This window comes from Tamandua tetradactyla, chromosome 21, assembly GCF_023851605.1.
Source record: "Tamandua tetradactyla isolate mTamTet1 chromosome 21, mTamTet1.pri, whole genome shotgun sequence".
Classification (NCBI taxonomy): domain Eukaryota; kingdom Metazoa; phylum Chordata; class Mammalia; order Pilosa; family Myrmecophagidae; genus Tamandua; species Tamandua tetradactyla.
The window spans coordinates 17,733,817-17,755,454 of record NC_135347.1 but is presented as its reverse complement, the minus strand read 5'-3'; the positions used below and the strand labels follow the sequence as shown (position 1 = coordinate 17,755,454).

Here is a 21,638-nt window from a genome sequence, read left to right as displayed (position 1 = left end):
TGCAAATGTTCTAAAAAATGATCATGGCGATGAATATACTATTGTGTGATGATATTGTGAGCCACTGATTGTACACCATGCACGGAATGTTTGTATGTTAAGAATGTTCATATTTGTATGCTGTTTTGGTTTAATAATACAAAATAAATTAAATTTAAAAAAATGAAAAAAAAAATAAAAGGGCTTTCCTGGTATGTTTGTTTGGAAGATATATTTAGTAGGATACAAATGACAGGAATAAAAATAATCTTAAGCAAAACAGAAAAGGAGCAGTTTATTAGAACTGACATCAGATGGAACTAGGCCCAGACCTCAAATAATATCATCATTTTTCTCTTCTCCTCTCTGCACTCTCTATGTAATAAATTCATTTGATGCTGCTGCAGAAAGGCTTTTTCCATTGAATGATAAAGTTAGCCATCCTCACCTATCCTTCTAATTCCATGAACATGGCAGCAAAAGCAGTTTTTTCTACTTATTCTAATAGTAAAATCCCAGACAAGGGCTCCAATTGACCCAGCTTGGGTCCTGTGTCATATCTAAGCTCACCACACTGAGCAGGTAGATGGAGCTCTCTGACCACCTCAGGTCATGTGCTGACTTCCATGTAAAAAAAAAAAAAAAAAAAAAAAAAGGGAGCATAATCTGCACTAAAGGGAGTAGGAAAGGAGAGGAAATGTATTGGGTTGCCAAAAACACTACTATCAGAAGCCTGGAGTAATAAATTATGCTGTTGTCACCCTCCAATTCATTACATGTACAAGCATCCCTAATTATCATGGAAATGGATCACTGGACTTGGAGTCTATAGTCCAGTAAGGCAGAAAATAAACTGCCCTCAGACATGGAATCAGGGCTGTTTATTAACTTTTCTCTGTATAATTACTCCTAGTAATTCTCTTACCATTTTCTTTTTTAAGAAAATAAAATATATATATGTATGCATTTTTAAGAAAAAGCACTTATTATATTTCTCTTACTAACAAGCAAATATTCTCCTTGCTTTCCAGCAGGGTTTTTGGTGTTTTGGATTCTGAGATTTTAGAGATTTAAGCTGCCATTGGTTGAATTTATACCTAAGCTTTGGAGATGATCTCTCCTGTGAGCTGAATCACAGGACTGTAGAGCTAGAATAAAACTTAAGGAGCGTTTAAATCTGAATTGGGTGAAAATAGCAAAGACATCTCAGGTTATAGGCTCAACGTGTGCTACTCTAGCTCAACGTGTGACATAGATGGAGCAAACTTGAATGTCTTACAAAATTTAAATTTGTAAGTACATAATCTAGTAAAGTTTATAACTATTGCTATTGCTCAACAGATCCATCCAGAAATCAGAAATTCGAGGAAGGAGCTGAGCAGATTAAGATGTACCTTGCCCACTCATTCTGTCTGTTTATGATGTTCTACTCAGTGTCTCATTTTCATTTAAACTGAAATACACACCTTATTGCATATTTTAAAATTAGCTAAACAAGTTAAGGAAATTATTTGGCTATGCCAATCCTTCCCAGGGCATGTCAGAGACTCTGACAGGTATTTACAGATAATCCCATTACCATAGACATGAGGAGACTTAAAAATTTGAGGACAGGCCGCTCGTGGTTGTCCTGCTATGGCACTGTCGCCGGGGCTTTCCCAGGAGCTGGCCCAAGCCATGGCCGGGGCCGGATTCTGGTTGTAGGGGTGGGTTCTAGTTGTAGGGGCGGGTTCTGGTTGTAGGGGCAGGTTCGAGCTCCTCAAGAACTTCATGCTCACCGGCTTCTCTCACACTGATCTGACTGATCTGGATACTATTGATGTCAGCAACCTCAACAGGAAGCTTTTGTTTCAAAAGAAGCATGTTAGAAGATCAACGGCACAGGTTGCCAAGGATAGTGTGCTGCAGTTTTATCTGCAAGCTAATATCGTAGCCTACCATGTCAGCATCATAAACCCTGACTACAATGTGAAATTTTTTCAACAATTTATATTGGTTATGAATGCTTTCGATAACAGAGCTGCCCGCGACCATGTAAATAAGATGAGTCTAGCAGCTGATGTCCTTGCTGGTTATCTTGGACAAGTAACTGTAATTAAAAAGGGTGTGACCGAGTGTTATAAATGTCATCCTAAACCAACACGGAGAACTTTTCCTGGCTGCACAATTCGTGTAAAACATCTTCAGAAAAATATTTGTTCAACCAATTGTTTGGGGAAGAAGGGGCTGATCAAGAAGTATCTCCTAACAGAGCTGACCCTGAAGCTGCCTGGGAACCAATGGAAGCTGAAGTTAGAGCTAGAGCATCTAATGAAGATGGTGACATTAAATGTATTTTCACTAAGGAATGGGCTAAATCAACTGGATATGATCCAGTTAAACTTTTTACCAAGCTTTTAAAAGATGTTACCTGGTATCTGTTGACAATGGAAAAACGCTGGAGGAAAAGGAAACCTCCAGTTTCGCTGGACAGGGCTGAAGTACAAAGCCAAGGTGAGGAAATCAATGCATCAGATTAGCAAAATGAACCTCAGTTGGATCTGAAAGACCAGCAGGTTCTAGATGTAAAGAGCTATGCATGTCTTTTTTCAAAGAGCACTGAGACTTTGAGAGTTCATTTAGCAGAAAAAGGGGATGGAGTTGAACTCATATGGGACAAGAATGACCCATCTGCAATGGATTTTGTCACCTCTGCTGCAAATCTCAGGATGTGTATGTTTAGTATGAATAGGAGAGCAGATTTGATATAAAGTCAATGGCAGGAAATATTATTCCTGCTATTGCTACTATTAATGCAGTGATTGCTGGGTTGATAGTATTGGAAGGACTGAAGATTCTATCAGGAAAAACAGACCAATATAGAATGATTTTTTTGAATAAACAACCAAACCCTTGTACACTGGATCCTCCCAAACCCAATTGTTATGTTTGTGCCAGGAAGCCAGAAGTGACTGTATGGCTGAACGTCCATGAAGTGACTGTTCTTACATGACAAGATAAGATAGTGAAAGAAAATTTGCAATGGTAGCACCAGATGTCCAAATCGAAGATGGGAAAAGTACAATCCTTATATCTTCAGAAGAAGGAGAGACAGAAGCTAATAATCGTAAGAAGTTGTCAGAATTTGGAATTAGAAATGGCAGCCGTCTTCAAGCAGATGACTTTCTTCAGGACAATACATTATTGATCACCATCCTTCACAGTGAAGACCTAGGGAAGGATGTTGAATTTGAAGAATTATTTTTAGCCAGAAAAAGTGGGGCCCAAAGAAGCAGAAGGTGCTACCAAAAGTATAACCAATGGCAGGGATGATGGAGTTCAGCCTTCCACATCCACAGCATGAGAACAAGTTGATGTGCTTCCAGCTGATTCAAATGAAGAAGGCCCTTCAAATAATGCTGACATCAATGAAGAAGAGAGAAGCCACAAGAGAAAATTAGATGAGAAAGAGAATGTTAGTGCAAAGTGGCCACATACAGGACAGACAGAAGAACTTGATGATGCTATACCATTAGATTTAACAGAAATGCCACTGAACAGAATTTTCTGATCACATTAGGCCATCTGGGCAGAACCAGATTATTCTTTGGGTCCTTTATTCCAAAGGGGAAAAAATGTACACCAATGACTTGAAAACAATTCTGCTCCCTTTGAAAGCATTCAGTTTGCTAGAACTATTAGAAACATTACAGTATGCTGTACTGAAGGTAGGAATATAGTTTTTAAACCCTTTGAACAAAGTGTGTTCATAAACCGTCATGAGATTAAACAACACCTGCATGCTGCCTTTTAATGTAAATATCTTTAAGTATCATTTAACAGTCTTAAAATATTGTGGTTTGGGCGGGCCATGGTGGCTCAGCAGGCAGAGATCTTGCCTGCCATGCCAGAGACCCGGGTTTGATTCCCAGTGCCTGCCCATGCAAAAAATAAATATATATTGTGGTTTAGTAAAGTTGACCTGGTTTTCAATATTATGCCTTTATTTTTGGTTAGAAGAAGAGTTATTTTTAGCCTAGATATAACCATTTTCATACTCTTAACTGAAATAGATTTTAAAAATTATCAAGTGCTAAGTATCAAAACTTGTTTATAAACATTAACTGGCACTGTGTATATTACCATAAAACAATGTTAATTTACTCAAGTTTTCAGCTAGTACTGCCTGGTATGTCTGTGTAATAAACCAATTTTTGCATATTGTTACAGTTTCAAGTTATTTATATTTGATGTTTTGTAAAACTCAAGAACAACTATACTGTACTTATGGCCCAAATAAATGAAATCTACATACTTGTTACACATGCCAGTGCAGGTCTTGTTCCTGCTGCCTTACTAGATGATACACTATTTGTATTGCAGGTATGCCAAATAATTCCCATTTTAAAACTCCTAATGGGTATGAAAATTTAAAAGAACTCCACTATTTGTCATAGATGAGTGCTTTCTGAAATAAAGCTTTTTATGGAAAAAAAAAAACCTAAGGACAAATTATGTCTACTTTTTGATAGATGAATGAGATAACTGACCATTCTTTATACCTGCTTGAATTTAGTTTGGCTGTGGCTTTTCAACTATAAAGTGTTTTAAAAAATGTAGACTGAATCAAAGGAATTAATGCAGGTAGACTCTTAAAATAATTGTGCTCAAAGGGCCATATCTTATTTATGCTGATCTAATCAAGTTAGTGAAGAGGAAAAACTACAAGAGAAGCATAGAAAGCAACATTAACACTAGAAGTAGGTACAGAAACACAAATCAATACCCCCTTAAGAGGAAAAGAAAAGGAAATTAAATATTTTCTGGAAAAAAAGTCTGTATTAAATAAAATATTTATACATATGAAATTATTTATACACACAAAATCTTAATTGTCAAGAGAAATGGAGACATACATAAAACCACAAAAGGTAGAAGGAACCATAAGGTTTTCTTTGGGTGAAGAAACTTAGGATGCAAAGAGGTAGGATGACTTGCTATTGACACTGCTATTTGGTGATAAAATCATATCTAGAATCCATCCACAGCTCCTGGTATTTCCCTTCATAACATAGCCAGTTTATTTATTAAGCTGGTCTGCACAAGGCATATAGAAAAACCAGCTTTCTTCTTTTTTCCACTGTTCCTTCAGACCTGCTTTCTGGACTCCCTTTACACACCTGGAAGAAAACTTAGGAAGGTCCCATAACTCTCCCTATTCATTTAAGTTGCAAGAATAGTCTTACTTAATACTTAAAAAGTCCTTTTCGTTTACTGTTAAAATTCCAAAATCATATTCAATTTAAATTAGCTCTCCTGAGGAATCTTCTTAAGATGGAAGCATGAGTGTAGAGTTAGGCTCTTCAATCTTTCTTGCTCCACCTCTGTCCCTCGATCAACAAGCAACAGAGCTAGGATTTAAACTAAGACTGTCTGGCCCTAGAGACCGTTCTCTTAACCTCATCTCATTGGACTTTTATGGCCTACTGTCACAGGCTGCTTAAAGTCTTCCCTTTTTTAGCCCTTGGACTGCTGGCAGCCCACCCTTCCAGGCAAACTTTTAGGCAATCTCCATGTCCAGTCTAGGGGAAACATGCACCTTTGCAATGCCCTTTTGGTGATGGTGACACTTCTTCCCATTAAAGCCGTCTCTCTTTTGTCCACCACTAGGCTTGGGTAGCTCCAACTATAGTCTCCTAGTGAGTGTCACTCTCCTTGAGTCTCCTAAACTCCAAGAGATACCTATCAAATTTTCCCAGCTCTTCTCCCATGGGAGGAGCGTAGACTTTCCAGCATACCAACAACTCTCTCCCAAACAGTCTTCATTTCTGTTTTTAATTTGGGGGACTGTTGTCACAAAGTCCCACAACTAGTTGGCTTAAAATAACAGGAGTTCATTACCCCACACTTCTAAAACCTAGAAGTCCAAAATCAGTGTGTCAGTAGGGCATGCTTCCTCAGAACTCTTTAGGAGCAAATCCTTCCTTGCCTCCTCTAGCTTCTGGTGTTTGTCAGCAATCCTTGGTGTTCCAGTCTCTGACTCCATCTTCACAGGGCCAAATTCCTTCTGTGTTTGTGTCTCTTCACTTCTTATAAGGACACCAGTCACCTTGGATTAGAGACCCACCCTACTCAGGTATGACCTCATCTTAGTTTAAGTAAGTCCACCTGCAATTGCCCTAGTCCCAGATAAACTCACATTCAGAGATACTGGAGGATACAATTCAACTCATAGTAATCCCCAACTCTTCACCTCTAATCCTAGGGTTGGGTGACAGGCTAATACAGGCAGAACTGGATGCACAATAATCATTTAATATAACCTGCGTATGATCATCCAAGATCTGGGGGTACATGGTACCTAATGTATTTATCTTGGCATTTGGGGTTTTGACCCTATCTCAGAGGAAATGGGAATATAGTTCACATTTAAATCTTGATATTACCTCTACTTGACAGAGATACTAAAAAGATAAAACAACACATTAGAATTATTGGGAGGAATTGATATTGAAAACTTTCAAAGATTCTTCTCTTCTTCTCTTCTCTTGTGTTAGTTTAATAATGATTTAGATAAATAATCATAAGCTCTCATAACTGGAAGGACCTTTAAATCCATTCAACCATTTATAAATTACTAATACATTTCCAGCAAGTTCTTACCACTCCATGTTTGGACACCTGTAATAAAGGTTAAATCATCATCTCTTGAAATAGGTTGTTGCTATTCCAGATTGTTTCTAACATTAGAAAGTCACCATGTGGAACTGAAAGCTGTCTCTTTAAGGTTTCCACATGTTGATCTTAATTTGATCCATGGAGATCACAAAAAAATAATCCTAATCCCTCTCTGACATAACAAACCCACAAATATGTCAAACCAATGCTGTCCCATCTTCTGAAACTATGTTTTCTAATACCCGGTTCCTTCAGCCATTCCTTTATAACACAGCTTCTAGTGTTCTTGTCATCTTGCTCACCTCTTTCACCAGCTTGCCTGTGCCCTACTTGAGGTGTGGCACCTAGAACTGAAGAGTGATCCAGGCAGTAAGAAAAGGGGGTCATCTCCTCTCTCCTTCATCTTGCCACAACTTTTGATCAATGCATATACAGTGGCTTAAAGCTATGTACCCCAGAAAATCGTGTTCTAAAATGTAACCCATTCCTGTTTTCCATTGAAAATAAGATCTCCTCAAGATGTTGCTTCAGTTAAGGTTGGGCCAAAAGTCAAACCAAAAAAAAAAAGGCAGAGGGAGCAGCTAGAAGCTGAAGTCAACAAATTTGAAAGAGAAAAGAGAAGCCAAGACAGGCTGCCATGTGTATCACCATGTGACAGAAAAGCCAAGGGCCAAGGATCACTGGCAGTCAGCCCCAGAATGCCATCTTCTGGGAGAAAGCACTGCCTTGATTATACCTTGATTTTGGATTTCTCCTAGCCTCAAAACCATGAGACAATAAATCCCCATTGTTTAAGCCTGATCCATTATTTGTTTGGGCAGCTAAAGAAACTAAACAGCAGCCTAAGATAACATTTATTCTGCTGACAGCCATGGTATATGGCTAATTCATACTATATTCACTATCAGTGAGATTCATACTATATTCATTATCAGCTAAGTCTTTTCCAGATGGGCTCAGCTAAGATGTGACTTACCTGTGTATATGCTGTTACTTTTTGAAAGGATGCAATTGGTGGACTTTACATATACTCTGTTTAAAATTATCTTGTTACACTTACCAAGTTCAACTATCCTAAGACTTTAGGATCCTGATTTCTGACATTTCATAATCAAGTGATGCTTCCCCTAGGCACACACCAATAATTTATTTGATAAACTATTACAGAATTGAAACCATGTTTATTATTATAGTCCATACTCGACTGAAATTACTTATTCTTCTTTTTAAGTTTGAAGGGATCAGAATGATCAGACTTCTCCTGTCTTTCAGCCCCTTTTGTTCTTTGCATGATTTCTCACAGATGCCTGACAGAGGTACTGTGTCTCAATTTCAGTACTTACAGATATAATTTATCTTGCCAAGAAATTTCAGATCTATGATGGAACAGCTGGGAATTCTCTTTCAGTGGCTAAGAACAAGTATTAATATTAATACAATATAAAGCCACACTTTAAAGACCCAGGATTTTTGTTTTATTCTGTTCTAGCTAGTTTATGTCCCACAAGAGCACCTGTCTCACAAAATATCCTCTAATAATGTCTGTTCCTCATAAGAAATATTCCAGCACCATCGAAAAAGCAAACTTACTGACAGGGAAACAGATTTCCCTAAAAATAGCCTTGAAAATGTGTGGACATGAAACACATGCCACATATATTTAGTCATAAAAGTGAAAAATATGTATTTTTATCTAGCAACTATTTATTTCTAGATATGTGACTAAGCACTGCAATCAAGTCATACATGACCTATAAAAAAAAAAAGAAAAAAACTAAGACAGATTGAGCTGTCTAACTCAAAAAAGAAGTGTCTATTAATAATTCCGCCCCAATTGCTATGTTTATTTCCTGGCATGCTTACTCCTGATTAAACAATCAACTTGATTTTCTGATTGTTACTGTAGGATATATAGTTCTATGGAAGAGGGTGTTTCACCATGCAAAGACTTTCATTCCTGTCTGGAATGGAGTACATTAGACATTGTTTGGGTTACTTAAAGTAATCTATTAACAGGTCTCTTTTATGTAATAAGACCAAATTAAAAGGAAAAAATCTCAAAACCTGACATCTGAAAAACTTGTATGAGAAGATTTTTAAAGCACCTGGGAATGGCTGAAAGATACACTGACTGAGAAGTAGCTTGGCAAATGAGGGTGTAAACATATGATCAACACTGTGCTACTACAAAAAGGAACAAAGTTGTAAGGCATGCAACGATGTGAATGAATCTGTGGGACATTTGCTGAGACAAAATAAGTCTGAAACAAAAGAGCAAATACTGTATTATCTCATCTAGAAAATACATTTAAGAAAACTGGGGCCTAGATTGTAAACTCTTATAGCAGTCACATTTAATCCAGAGCAGTAATTATTATTTCTGCTTTTTGAGGGGTTGTTTTGTATATGTATAACCTAGTATTTAGGGATAAATGTGAAGCTAATGGGGTTGGGATCAAGTCAATTCAGAATAAAGGGATAAGGAGACCAAAGGAAGAAAGTTTTATTATGTCCAAACCTAAATTTTCTGTAGCACATAATCCAACTCAACCTGTCTGGATAGCTCATTTAAACAATCCAAATACAGGGAGCCCAGAATAAGTATGAGGCCTTTAATCCTGTATAGCTTAATGTAATTCCTGGATACATTCCAGAGTATATTAAGCAGATAATCAAAAAATATTGGCAAAGTCCCTTGAGGGATGGGAGAAAAATTATGGAACTATTAAACTTTACCACCGAGGTAACCGCAGACACCGTGCCAAACATTAGGGACACCCAAATCAATAGGCCAAGCCCTTAATCTTGAGGCTTGAGCTTGTGAACCTTAGGTTTATAGTGGAGAAATTTAGCCTACCTATAGGTATGCCTAAGAGTCACCTTCAGAGGATCTCTTTTGCGCTCAGATGTGGCCTCTCTCTCTAAGCCCAACTCTGCAAGTGAAACCATTGCCCTCCCCGTTATGTGGGACATGCCAACCAGGGATGAAAGTCTCCCTGGCGTCATGAGAGATGACTCCCGGGAATGAGCCTGGCCGTGGCACCATGGGATCAACAATGCCATGCTGACTAAAAGGGAGAAAAGAAGTGTAACAAATAAGGTATTAGTGGCTGAGAGAGTTGAGAGGCTACACTGGCAGTCACTCTTACGCAAACTTCAGTTAAACATTGCTACTTATCATAACTTACCAAACCCCAAACAAAAACATTCCTGCCAATCCTAAAGAGCACCTAGGGCATTATATATGATTCTACAAAGGTTCCATGCACTAGGGTAACTCTCCAAAACCTACAACCTCCCTGGACCAGATAAAATCCTGAAATGCAGAGGGGCCAGCCCTTCGAGAGAATCAACTAGTTCCATCTCCTTATCCATTATTACTGAGAGCCCCTTCCAACATGAAAAAGTTAGAATGGGCATAGCCCAAATTCTATTTGGCTGAGGAGTGGGAGAAAGATCAAAGGAGATGGTGGAGTTATACAGAGGTCAGGTTTAACAAATGAGTATGAGTGCTGAATCATTAATACTGATTTTTGTTTTAGCCTCCAATACCTTAAAGCAGCTAGAAACAAAAACCTAAAATTGTGGAATTGTAACCTATACCAAATTCTGAAATCTGTTCCACAAGTAATTGTTGCAATATACTTCAAAAGTTATTGCTTTTATGTATATATGTTATTTAAAGAGAAGAAGTATAACAGAAAAGATAGAATTTAACCAATGAGTATGATTGCTGAACCATTATATAGATATTTCTGTTGGTCTCCAGTATCTTGGAGCAGCTAGAAGTAAAAACAAAAAATCATGGAACTATAACCCATACCAAATTTTAAAGTCTGTTCTTTAACTACTTGTTAAAATGTACTTGGAAATTTATTGCTTTTTTGTATAAATTTTTCACAATCAATCAATCAATCAATCAATCAATAAAACAGATAAAGAAAAAGAATTAAATACCTATCTTGCTTTTCTTCATGATTTGAACCACTGGGTAACCAAACAGAAGATATAATGACATTTTTCATAATAGAAGGACTTCAGCTAGTAACTGAAGAAATGACAAACTTAGAATATCAGCATTTTGCAATGGCCAATGAATCAAGACATTGATCATCAATGGAGGACAGTGCCAAAAAACAAAATTGATGTGCCTCCTGATGGAAAAACTGTACTCTCACCCATGAAATAGTACCCACCAAATACAAATAACAAAATATTAAACGTGAATCTGATCAGGCTTCTAGATCCAAATACCAATTTACAAGAAATTTAGAGAATAGTGGAACACGTTAAACATCAGCATAAGAATATAATCAGCAAAATACAGACTATGAAAAACACTCAAGGACAAAAACCGGATACATTGAAAGGTAAAAAAAAAAAGGGGGGGGGGGGAGCGTAGAGAAGGAATTGAGAGACTTAAAAGACATACTAATCAACTGCAATACCTAGATTTATTTGAATAATGATTCAAACTATTTTTAAAAATAACAGCAATTGAGATCATTGGAAATTGAACATTGAATAACTGACCATATTAAAGAAGTATGGTGAATTAAAAGAAAGCATCTAGGAAGATGGAGGGATTCTATTCAAATGCTAATGTTCAGCTCTTAATTTCATCTTCATTTCAGTGTGATTGTGTAAGATCTACTGGAAGTTGTGTAGGTTTTGCGCTTAGCTTGTACTGCCACCTGGTGGTGTGTTACATGTACTAGCAACAGACCTGATGAATTATCTTGAATAAATTTATGTTGAATTTAGTATTCATTTAGCAATCTCTACGCAGTATCACCATCAATGATAAGCCAATACTTCCTATAAGATATCTGAAATGTTGGTTCAGAAAAACTTGACCTGAAGTCTTTTTAATCAAGTTAAGACTAACCACATCTTACTCAAACACATCATTTATATGTGAATTCTTTTAGATAAAAAATCTAGAAGAAAAGTAAGACCAATCAGACCCTCAAAACTGGAACAAAATGAAGGAAAAAGATAAAGATTCTGTAAACATAGACCTGTTTGACTTTTAATAAAAATCATTCAGAAAATAACAAATTGAAAAATTAGGAGTTAAACAATATTAAGGGTTAAATAGTACAAACAAGTCAGGTTACAAAAATATTTTTCATAAGATTCTTTAAGGCATAATATCCCTTAACATGTTTTAGAATTCATGTTCCTTTTAATGCCCTCATTAAATGAGTTACATTTGTAAAAAAAAAAAGTTTCAAATAATTTTCAAAAATTTATTAGAACAGCAATTTATGGTAGGTGCTTGTTTGGTTTGAGTTTCCCAGATCCATTTTCCCTTCTAACAATATTCTTCCTATCTTTGGGGAAATTACTGCCCCTACAGTTTGTGCCATCTTGATGGATCTGTAATCAGATGACCTGCCTTCCCGACATGCAATTCCATCCATCAAATCCTGTCCCCTACTATCCTGGTTTAAGAAGAGGGATGCAAGGAGAGAAGAAAGCAGTTGACAGTAATTTATTCCAAAGGTAACAGGGTCCTGGCAGTCAAAAGCTTCTTGCTGTGCTAGTTTCTCTCCTGGTTCCAAACCAATAAATTTCCTTTTTCCTTAATTAAGCTAGAGTTCATTTCTGTTGCCTGCCACTAGAAAAAATAGCTGACACACAGGCTAATTGATACTGTGTTTTGCAGTTCTCCCATTCCCTTTATTCCAAAAGCTGGGCAATTGCTTTAAGAAAACAGGAGCTCTAATATTCTGAATAAAGAAATCACAACAGAATCACTGAGTGATGGTTTTCAGTTCTGAGAAGCCTTCCACAACAGGATAAAACCAGCTTTGATTTACGCACAACAAGGAAAGACCTAAACTTTTTTGTAAAATGTCTCATTATGTCTTTGGCTGTATGGGTTCTTGATATTCAAATCAATTGGCATGAATATTTTATTTTGAGGTTCCACTTGTTGTATTCATTACAAGAATTTGGCCAATTGATAGATGGAATTTCCCTTTATTTGTTTGGACACAGAAGTTTAAAATTTTACCAAACTGAGGCTATCTATTTTTTTCTCACTCCTTCTATTAATTAACATAAGTAAATTAATTACAAATTATTGTTTGAAAGGTAATATTTTGTCATGGCTCAGAAGGTAAGAAAAGTCTCTCTGCTCTCCCACCACTGATTGTAACGAGTTTCTAGTCACCTTCCAAGAAATAGCCATTGATTTTTTTTAATGTATTTTTACTGCTATATCTTCACACACCATACAATCCATCCAAAGTATACAATCAAGGGTTTACAATGTCATCACATAGTTGTGGCCATTGATTTTTAAATTTAGTAAGTCCTTTCCATAATCAAATATTTTTAGTCTTTCTATCATTTTATCTTTTCCTACTTAATCCTTTAAACTTACATAAACCTTAGTTTGCTTTATAGTACCACGTAAAACTCAGTTGTTCTTTATTTTACAAATGGAAGTTACTCTTTCCAGGAACAGTGGATAAGCCCTAGCTGCTGATTTGGGATGCTGCTTTAAGACATATACCAAAGTGTTTTTGAGTTCTAACTTCCATTCCATTGATAAGTCAATGACTATACTATTACCATGTTGATTTAATTACACTGTAAAGTTTAGAATATGTTTAAATGTTAATATTAGAATGTTAATATTTTGTATTAATGAAGGAATTAGTCCTCCTTCATTACTCTTCTTTTTCTAAATTGTTCTGGCTACTCTCATCAGTTTATTATTCCAAATGAACATCGAAGTAACTTTGTCAGATTCTCAAAAAAAAACTGACAAAATTGCTTTAAGAAAGAGACTTGTAAGAATTGCTCTAAATTATACATTATTTGGGGGAAGAACTTTCCCTTTATACCTAGCCCTTGCTCCCAGAAAAAGCAGGATTAGTACTAAGCTCTCCTGATGTTCTTAGACTGGAGTTTAGATGTCTTTCAAAGAACAAACTGATGAAAAAAATTTAAAAGGTGTTTTCAGCCTACAATATGGCAAGAGAGATATGCAGAGAAGTCTTCCTCTTCAGAATAAAAATGATGGATAAAATATTTTAAAACACTGTTTTAGATGCATGGCTAAATCAGTTGAAAAGTAAGGTAAGTCTCCAGAGGCCACAAGACAGCATGAATCCAAAGCAAATTCTGGAGCTGGAATTTGCCAAGGGTATTTGCCTATCCCTGGTGGCTTACAACCTGGGTTTATAGAGCCAAACGGGAGTGAAATGATAAGATCTGTGACCTGAGCAAGATGGGAGCTAGTATTAAAGACCCAAGTGTAAAACCATGTCCCCAGGAAGGTAATATCTTAAGTAAATAAATTAGGGGGGAAATAAACACCCTACAGAGAGAAACAGCAGGTATAATTAGCCTTGGTACTATGAAGGGAAATAAAATAGGAAAAAAAGTTTTCCTTGAAAATTCCTAATACCAGCCCTTCTTTATGCTAAGATGGGGTAAAAATTCATACCACTTGAGTGGTCTGAGAGTGCTCCCAAATTAGTGGTTCCCCAAGTACCCAGCAAAAATAAACACAATCTTTTCTGAAGGAACATACCACAAATTAATTTCCAAAAAAAACATAAACCCATATATTTTTTAATCACAAAAGCCATAATCAAATAAGTGACAATGAGTAAGAGTCAACTGAAGGAGAACTAGTCCTGCCAAATTTTGACCTGTCACATATAGGAGAATATAAAATGAGTGTGTGATTGGTAGGTTCAGGTGTCACTTTGGCCAAGTGATGATGCCCAGTTGTCTGGTCAGGCAAGCACCGGCCTGACCATTGCTGCAAGGATATTTCATGGCTGGTTGATAAACCGGAGGGCTGGTGTGTTAAATCATCAGTCATCGATTGCATCTGTGGCTGATTACACCTGCGAGCAACTAAGGCGTGTCTCCCACAATAAAATCAATCAGTTGAAGGCTTTTAAGGAAGAAGAGAAACTCTTTAACTGCTTCTTCAGCCAGCCAGCCTCTCCTGTGGAGTTCATCCAGACCCTTCAGTGGAATCACCAGTTTCACAGACTACCTTACGAATTTTGGACTCTTCCATTCCCACAGTACATTGACACCTTTATAGTTGTTTTTTTTTTTTCAGGGTGGTGGTGGTGGTGGTACATGGTCTGAGAATCGAACCCGGGTCTCCTACATGGGAGGTGAACATTCTACCACTCAACAAGGCACCTTTATAAATCTCATATTTACAGATATCTCCTGTTTGTTCTATTTCTTTAGAGAACCCTAACACAGGGTATGTTTAAAATATTTAAGGAAATAAAAGAAAGTACATATGTTGACAAGAGAACAAGAGACTTCACATGGCCTACATCTTTGAAAAAGATCTATCAGTCATTGTGAGACTGTTTTACAGTCTTCCATTATGATAATGGATTTGTTATTTTTTCCTGGTATTTTTGTCATTGTTGAAAAAGAAAGAGAACTCCCAGAAAAATAATGTATAATAACTGATATTAAAAATTCAGTATTAGCAGCTGAAAAGAAGTGAATTGGAAACAGAACTGAGTAAGTCACAGACACATCAATTCTCAGATTCAGGAATCCCAATTAATTACAAGCAGGAAAAAAAAAAAGAAATCCACACCTATTCATACTGTAATAAGAATGCAGACTATGTAAGAAAAGAGAACCTGAAAGAAGCCAGAAAGAAAAGACAAAACCTTTGGAAAAGAAAAACTATTAAACTCACCTGACTTCTCAACCATGCAAGTCAAGACATAATACAGGGAAAACAACTTTATAAACGGAATGAAATTCAGACAGCAAGAAAGAGAAAGCCATGGAAGCAAGAAGCTGATATTCAGTGGAACCCAGAAGAAAAGAGAGAGGCCAGGAGAGGCCACACATTGCCATGTGACAAAGGGAGTCGAGCTGAAGCTAAATGGCAGCCAGCCCCAGAACATGTCTTTGGGAAAAAAGTATCACCTTATGATGCCTTGATTTGGACTTTATTTTAGCCTCAAAACCAGGAGTGAAAAGATTCCCATTGTTTCACCTGGCCCATTTCATGGTACTTGCTTCAGCAGCCTGGGAAACTAAGGTGGATTTATTACGGAAAACAGCAAGAAACAAGTAGAAAAATGTGTATTCTTTTTAAGCACATATGAATCATTTATGAAAACTGACCACAGAGTAGGACATAAAGGAGACCAATCTCAAATAATTAAAATCCTACAGCTATTTTTTTAAATAACAAAAAGATAACTTATATTCAAAAAGATTCTATTCATTTGAAACTAAACATATACCTATAAATAACTCAAAAGTCAAGGAAGAAATTATAGAAAATACTTAAAACCAGATATGTAGCTGGCACACATCAATATGGCCAAACTGGTTGGTAAAATATTTAGACACTTCTGAACATGTTAGAACAAACAGTTACAGCAAGTTGGCCAGTTTGAAGCTGTTATATACCCCAGAAAAGCCATGCCCTTTAATCCTCATTCTATATTGCTGGGTAGAATCTTTTTGATTGTTTCCATGGAGCACTAACCTACCCATTTGTAGATGGTAAGTTTTGATTAGATGGTTTCCATGGAGATTTGTCTCCACCCATTCAAGGTGGGGTTGCTTATTGGAGCCCTTTAAGAGGGACCCATTTTGGAAAAAGCTTTAGAGCTACAAGAGCCACCTGAACCAACAGAGCCAACAGAATGGAAAGAGCCCTGGGGAAGCCGTTTTGCAGAGAAAGCGAACAGATCTCATTATGTGTCTTTCCAGCTGACAGAGAAACCATGAACATCATCAGCCTTCTTGACCCCTTCTTTCCCTGGATTCCTTAGATTGGACATTTTTATAAGCTTGCTTTAATTTGGACATTTTCACTTCCTTAGAGCTGTAAACTTGCAACTTAATAAATTCTCCTTTTAAAAGCTGTTCCGTTTCTAGTATAGTGCATTCCGGAAGCTTGCAAACTAGAACAGTAAGTATGAGTAAAGATAAAATTAATTAACAATGTAAATATGAATGTAAACTGATTGATTAAACTAATTGTATGATATTACAATGGCCCCGGTTTTACTTTGCTATAGTTGCTGAATTGCAATATACCAGAAATGAGCTGGTTTTTAACAATGTGAATTTATAGGTTACAAACTTACACTTCTGAGGCCATGAAAATGTCCAAATCAAAGCATCATCAAGACGATCCAGTGATCCCAGACTCATCTGTCACATGGCAAGAAACATGGTGGTGTCTGCTGGTCCTTCCCTCCTAGTACACCTGTGGCTTTCTTTCTGAGCTTTAATGTGTGTCCTTCTCTCTCAGCTTCTGAGGGTTTTTTCCTAGTTCATGCTCTTATAAAGGACTCCAGTAAGAGGATTAAGACCCACCTGGGGCATGCCTCAAATGAAATAATCTAATCAATAGGTCTTACCCATGATAGATGTACAGGAATGGATTAGCTTTAAGAACATGATCTTTTCTAGAGTCCACAAAACCTCCAAAGCATCACAACCACTATTAAATAGGTCTTCTGCTATAGCAACATCTTAGAAATATTTATAATACTATCCTCCAGTTTATCCTGAATTCTTTGCAAAGCACTCAAGGCCTCTGGAGCATCATTAGCTTTTCATTTGTGCTAGAATTACATGATTGCTACTACTTCTAAATATTTTGTTTTTACTTTGGACATATTGTCAGCCCATGTAATTCTTGTATGAGTAGTAAGTGTTCAGCATTTTGATATTTTCACTTTTCAAGAATTTATAACATAATATTAAAATCAGATATCCAGAACAGAGACATATTTTATTTTTCTACTTTTTTATTGTAAAATATAACACATACACAAAAAAGCAATAAATTTCCAAGTACATTTTAACAAGTAGTTATAGAACAGATTTTAAAGTTTTGTATGGTTTACAGTTCCACAATTTTTCATGTTTTTTTTTTTCCCTAGATGCTCCAAGACACTGGAGACCAACAGAAATATCAATATAATGATTTAGCACTCATACTCATTTGTTAAATGCAAACTTCTCCGTATAACTCCATCATCACCTTTGATCTTTCTCCCACTCTTTAGGGGTATCTGGGCTATACCTATTCTAACTTTTTCATGTTGGAAGGGGCTGTTGGTAATATGGGATAGGGAGATGGAACTAGCTGATGGTCTGAAAAGGCTGGTCCCTCTGCATTTCAGGACTTACCTGGTCTAGGACCCATCCGGAGGTTGTAAGTTTCTGGAAAGTTACCCTTATGCATGGAACCTTTGTAGAATCTTATATAATGCCCTAGGAATTCTTTAGGTTTGGCAGGAATGGTCCTGGTTAGGGTTTGGCAAGTTATGATAGGTAGCAATGTCTAACTGAAGCACATAAGAGTGGCCTCCAGAGTAGCCTCTTGACTGTATTTGAACTCTCTCAGCCACTGGCACCTTATTTGTTACACTTCTTTTCCTCCAGACACATATTTTCTTTAATATACCTATTATATATTATTAATGTTATTCTTCTAAATATACAGTAAAATAAAATAGACATGATATTAATAATGAAGTACAGCATGGAAAATATTCTGACAACATAATAAAAGTATAGCAACAAGTAATGTCTATTTTACACTGTGCAAATATCAGTACCCCCAAAAAAAAAATCTTATAAATTTTAGGTGAAAATAACTTGATTACTTTAACAAAAACTGAGTAATTTATTGCTGCTAAGATGATATACATGCTGGATGTAAATAGTGCTTTGAAAAATAGAATTGATAAAATTCTAAACCATTACTAATAAAACTGACAATCCTCTAGCACACTAGAAATGTGCTTATTAAAAATATTAAGAAAAAATAATTCTGACATTACATAAAATTTTTCAGAGAACAGAAAAAGAGGAAAAGTTCTCCAACTAATTGTATAACGCAATGCAGCCATACTCCACAGAACATCTCCAAGGTCAATGTCTTCCCAGTAAAATACTTATTGTATTTAAAATCCAAACTTTACACAACGTATGTACCTATCAAAACCACACTTCATTTGATATTTATATAGGAAAATTATTATTTAGGACCCTTCAGGGAATGCATTGAGTTATATTATAAACACAATTTGTAAAATATCAGATTCACATGCCAGCATATTGAAAAGTGTACTGAATATCAATGAAGGAATGTTCCCTACCCATGCTAATGGTGTTAAAGAGGCATTAAATTATCATCCTCAAAGTGAAACGTGTTCAATCGTGTTTCCACTATGCCTTTCATAATTACCAATTCACTTTCTCCCCGAGTATTGTACAATGAGAACCAAAATGTTGAGAAAGTGTTAAAGAGCATTATGGAGAAGGAAGCAAAGCAAACAAATGAGCAATGACAATAAAAGATAACATATTTCTGCAAACAAAACAACTGTTTGCTAACAACTATATTGTTTGGTGACCAGAAAGCAAATTTATAAACATTTTACATCATAACATGATAGTTTATTATTTAATATAAGCTTCCTTATTGTACTTTAGTTACATTAAAGGAAATTGATTGGGTTACCAAGTAACCCATTATAAGTTTTATCACTTAAATGAATGAAAATAAGCTCTTTTTGCATGGAACATCTGAGTTTTAGAAAGAAATTACTAATACTAAGTTGATGCTTCTATAAACTTGGCCTCAAAACTAACAAAGACAGTTCAAGAAAGAAAAACTACAGTCCCACCTCTTCCATAAACCTAAGTACAATAACTCTAAACAAAATATTCTTTTGAAATGACGACATTTGGTTTCTTCTAGAAATGCAAGATTGATTCAAAATTAGAAAATATATTAATGCAATGCACCCTATTAACAAATGTGCTGGTTTGAAAGGATTATGAACCCTAGAAAAGCCATGTTTTAATCCTGATCAATCATGTGGGAGCAACCATTTCTTTTAATCCCTATTCAATAATGTAGGTTGGAATCTTTTGATTAGATTATCTCCACAGAGATGTGACTTGCCCAATTGTGGGTATTAACCTTGGATTATAGGGAGATATGGCTCCACCCATTACAGGTGGTCTTTAGATTAGTTTACTGGAATCCTCTAAAAGAGGAGACAATTTGGAGAGAGAGCCATGGCAGAGACATGAGAGCCCATGCAGCCAGAGACCTTTGGAGATGAAGAACGAAAGTACCCCCAGGAGAGCTTCATAAAACAAGAAGCCAGGAGAGAAAGCTAGTAGATGTCACCATGTTCGCCATGTGCCTTTCCAGCTGAGAGAGAAACCTTGAACTTCATCGGCCTTTCTTGAGTGAAGGTAACCTCTTGTTGGTGCCTTAATTTGGACATTTCTATAGATTTGCTTTGATTGGGGCATTTTCACAGCTTAGAACTGTAAATTAGCAATGTAATAAATCCCCCCTTTTAAAAGTCATTCTGTTTCTGGTATATTGCATACCGGCAGCTAGCGAACTAGAATAACAAATTATAAAAAAGACCATATGTTCACTTCAATAGAGGCAGAGAAATACGTTCAATAGAATTTAGCATTCGTTCATGATGAAAATACCAAACTATGAGAAAACCAAAAATAGAGGCATAAAACTACCACACACATCATACAGATATGCTGAAACTTTAAAAGCATTCCTTTAAATGCTTTAAAAGCATTCCCTTAAAATGTCTTAAAATTCTTTTTAAAGCATTTAAAGGAATGAACAAGACACTATTATCACCTATTCACACTGTACATACACAAATAAAGGGCATAAGAATTGGAATGGAAGGAATAAAATTGTCATAATTTGCAGATAATATGATCGCTTTTGAAGAAAATCCTAAAGAATCTACAATTTTCTAATTTAAAAAATATTTATTTAAAATTGAGATTTAAAATCAATTGCAACTAAGCATAAATGGTTAGAATATTTAACTTTAAAAGATAACATTTAAAACAGCAATAGAAATATACCTAAGGTGTAGGAATGAACCTAACAGGAGTTGTGTGAGGTATTACGCAAAAAATTATGAAACTTTATTTGAATGATATTGAAAGGCAAATAAATAGTGGCATTCCATTTGCATTAAGATTAAAATTCTACCCCAATTGGTCATGAATTCAATGCAATTCCAATAAAAATCCCAACAGCGTTTTTCATCGAACATTGCAAGCTAAATCTAAAAATTATACACAAGAGAAAAGGAACAATACTAGACAAAACTCTCCTGAAAAAGATCAATATGTCTTGGTGGGGACATAAATGAGGGTGCTGGTGGATTATTTGCTATTCTGAATATCAAGAGTTATTATGAAAATATATTAAGACAGTGTAATGTCAACACAAGATAGAAAATTGACCAATGGGACAGCATAAAACAGTCCAGAAACAGACCCACTCAAAACAAAAAACAGATATATGACTACAGTAGCATGGTAGATATGTGATGAAAGCCAAGAAAAAGGTAAGGTGGGAGCAACAATATAAAGTAGTAAAAAAAAAATAGCAGCATACTCAGCCCTTCCTTAACTAATTTCAAGTGGGAGTAAATGAGAGGAATGAGCCAAGCTCATTTAAGTCATCTATTGGAAATTACAATGTATCACATACAGCGTTAGATGATTCCACAAACCTTTTTACTTAACTCTTCAAACCAACCTCAGTGGTACATGGGTATGGTTATTATCCTGTGTGCTGGTTTGAAAAGCCATGTTTTAATCAAAATCCATTTCATAAATGCAGAATAATCCCTATTCAATACTGTATGCTTGAAACTGTAATCAGATAATCTCCCTGGAGATGTGATTTAATCAAGAGTGGCTGTTAAGCTGGATTAGGTGATGACATGTCTCCACCCATTTGGGTGGGTCTTAATAAGTTTCTGGAGATCTGTAAAAGAGGAAACATTTTGGAGAATGAAAGATTCAGAGCTAGCAGAGCAGAACGACATAGCAACCAGGAGCAGAGTCCACCAGTCAGTGCCCTTTGGAGACGAAGAAGGAACATGCCTCCCAGGGAGCTTCCTGAAACAAGAAGTCAGAAGTAGAAGCTAGCAGATGAT

General features: G+C 36.1%; 1 pseudogene; it reads left to right on the top strand.

The window, feature by feature from the left end:
* The first annotated feature begins 1,614 nt into the window (after window positions 1–1,614).
* LOC143665758 (SUMO-activating enzyme subunit 2 pseudogene) lies at window positions 1,615–3,529 on the top strand (annotated as a pseudogene).
* Window positions 3,530–21,638: the final 18,109 nt, after the last annotated feature.